Source organism: Mus caroli, unplaced genomic scaffold, assembly GCF_978045245.1.
Source record: "Mus caroli unplaced genomic scaffold, Mus_caroli_1 scaffold_1, whole genome shotgun sequence".
In the NCBI taxonomy this organism is placed as follows: domain Eukaryota; kingdom Metazoa; phylum Chordata; class Mammalia; order Rodentia; family Muridae; genus Mus; species Mus caroli.
The window spans coordinates 74,848,193-74,851,140 of record NW_028227256.1 but is presented as its reverse complement, the minus strand read 5'-3'; the positions used below and the strand labels follow the sequence as shown (position 1 = coordinate 74,851,140).

The following is a 2,948-nucleotide window of genomic DNA, read 5'->3' as shown; positions in this document are numbered from 1 at the left end:
TGGAAACAGAAACTAAAAAGGGACACAGTGAAACTAACAGAAGTTATGAATCAAATGGATCTGGCAGATATCTACAGAACATTCTATCCTAAAACAAAAGGATATACCTTCTTCTCAGCACCTCATGGTACCTTCTCCAAAATTGACGACATAATTGGTCACAAAACAGGCCTCAACAGATACAATAATATTGAAATTATCCCATGCATCCTATGAGATCACCATGGACTAAGGCTGATCTTCAATAACAAAATAAATAATAGAAAGACAACCTTCACGTGGAAACTGAACAACACTCTTCTCAATGATACCTTGGTCAAGGAAGGAATAAAGAAAGAAATTAAGGACTTTTTAGAGTTCAATGAAAATAAAGCCACAACATACCCAAACTTATGGGACGCAATGAAAGCATTTCTAAGAGGAAAACTCATAGCTCTGAGTGCCTCCAAAAAGAAACTAGAGAGAGCACACATTAGCAACTTGACAACACACCTAAAAGCACTAGAACAAAAGGAAGCAAACTCACCCAAGAGGAGTAGACGGCAGGAAATAATCAAACTCAGGGGCGAAATCAACCAAGTGGAAACAAGAAGAACTATTCAAAGAATCAACCAATTAAGAAGTTGGTTCTTTGAGAAAATCAACAAGATAGATAAACCCTTAGCCAGACTCACTAGAGGGCACAGGGAAAGCATCCTAATTAACAAAATCAGAAATGAAAAAGGAGACATAACAACAGATCCTGAAGTCATCCAAAACACCATCAGATCCTTCTACCAAAGGCTATACTCAACAAAACTGGAGAACCTGGATGAAATGGAGAAGTTCCTAGACAGATACCAGGTACCAAAGTTGAATCAAGATCAGGTTAATGATCTAAACAGCCCTATATCCCCCAAAGAAATAGAAGCAGTCATTAATAGTCTCCCAACCAAAAAAAGCCCAGGACCAGATAGGTTTAGTGCAGAGTTCTATCAGACCTTCAAAGAAGATCTAATCCCAGTTCTTCACAAACTATTCCACAATATAGAAACAGAAGGTACTCTACCCAACTCATTCTATGAAGCCACAATTACTCTGATACCTAAACCACAAAAAGACCCAACAAAGATAGAAAACTTCAGACCAATATCCCTTATGAATATTGATGCAAAAATCCTCAATAAAGTTCTTGCTAACTGAATCCAAGAACACATCAAAACAATCATCCATCCTGACCAAGTAGGTTTCATCCCAGGGATGCAGGGATGGTTCAATATACAGAAATCCATCAACGTAATCCAGTATATAAACAAACTCAAAGACAAAAACCACATGGTCATCTCGTTAGATGCGGAAAAAGCATTTGACAAGATCCAACACCCATTCATGATAAAAGTCTTGGAAAGATCAGGAATTCAAGGCCCATACCTAAACATGATAAAAGCAATCTACAGCAAACCAGTAGCCAACATCAAAGTAAATGGTGAGAAGCTTGAAGCAATCCCTCTAAAATCAGGGACTAGACAAGGCTGTCCACTTTCTCCATACTTATTCAACATTGTACTTGAAGTCCTAGCCAGAGCAATTCGACAACAAAAGGAGATCAAAGGGATACAAATTGGAAAAGCTGAAGTCAAAATATCACTTTTTGCAGATGATATGATAGTATATATAAGTGACCCTAAAAATTCCACCAGAGAACTCCTAAACCTGATAAACAGCTTCGGTGAAGTAGCTGGATATAAAATTAATTCAAACAAATCAATGGCCTTTCTCTACACAAAGAATAAACAGGCTGAGAAAGAAATTAGGTAAACAACACCCTTCTCAATAGTCACTAATAATATAAAATATCTTGGCGTGACTCTAACTAAGGAAGTGAAAGATCTGTATAATAAAAACTTCAAGTCTCTGAAGAAAGAAATTATAGGTGCTCGCTTCGGCAGCACATATACTAAAATTGGAACGATACAGAGAAGATTAGCATGGCCCCTGCGCAAGGATGACACGCAAATTCGTGAAGCATTCCATATTTTTCTGCCGTATCCAGGGATCCATCCCATAATCAGCTTCTAAACGCTGACACCATTGCATATACTAGCAAGATTTTGCTGAAAGGACCCAAATATAGCTGTCTCTTGTGAGACGATGCCGGGGCCTAGCAAACATAGGAGTGGATGTTCACAGTCAGCTATTGGATGTATCACAGGGCTCCCAATGGAGAAGCTAGAGAAAGTACCCAAGGAGCTAAAGGGATCTGCAACCCTATTGTTGGAACAACATGATGTACTAACCAGAACCCCGGAGCTCTTGTCTCTAGCTGCATATGTATCGAAAGATGGCCTAGTCGGCCATCAATGGAAAGAGAGGCCCATTGGACTTGCAAACTTTATATGCCCCAATATAGGGGAATGCCAGGGCCGAAAGAATGGGAATGGGTGGGTAGGGAAGTGGGGGGCGCTATGGGGGACTTTTGGGATAGCATTGGAAATGTAATTGAGGAAAATATGTAATAAAAATATTAAAAATTTAAAAAAATATTAAACCGGTAAAGCCTGATTTAGATATGGAAGCAAATACTCCATTCCAGCAAATAGAAAGAAGCGCTTTCAGGGTCACTGTGAAAGCTAGGAGGAGCGGGGCTGGCTCTTAGGCAATCATTGCCATAACTATATAGTTACATCAGGGCTAGAGTGTAGGAGGAAAGAAAGCCTGTTAGGAGACATGCTCTTTACATAGTTCTAAAGGAAAAAGAATGCCTCAATCATGTCAAAGCAACCCCATGCACTGAGCTCTAAAAGCTATCCTGACATTTCTCATCAGCAGGGACACCCAAGAGCAATATCCAGTGCCTGAACCACCTGGAAGTAAAAGACTCTAATGACATTGGATGGCAGCCACTGAGAGTGGAGACTCTGCCAATGTAATGAGCAACTCTGAGATGATAATAGTTATGGTCTGAGAAG

At 39.7% G+C, this 2,948-nt stretch overlaps 1 non-coding gene across 1 annotated transcript; it reads left to right on the top strand.

Moving 5' to 3' along the window:
• The first annotated feature begins 1,912 nt into the window (after positions 1 to 1,912).
• Positions 1,913 to 2,019, top strand: LOC147006069 (U6 spliceosomal RNA). The gene has a single exon (XR_015048900.1). It is a non-coding gene; the product is annotated as a U6 spliceosomal RNA (small nuclear RNA).
• Positions 2,020 to 2,948: the final 929 nt, after the last annotated feature.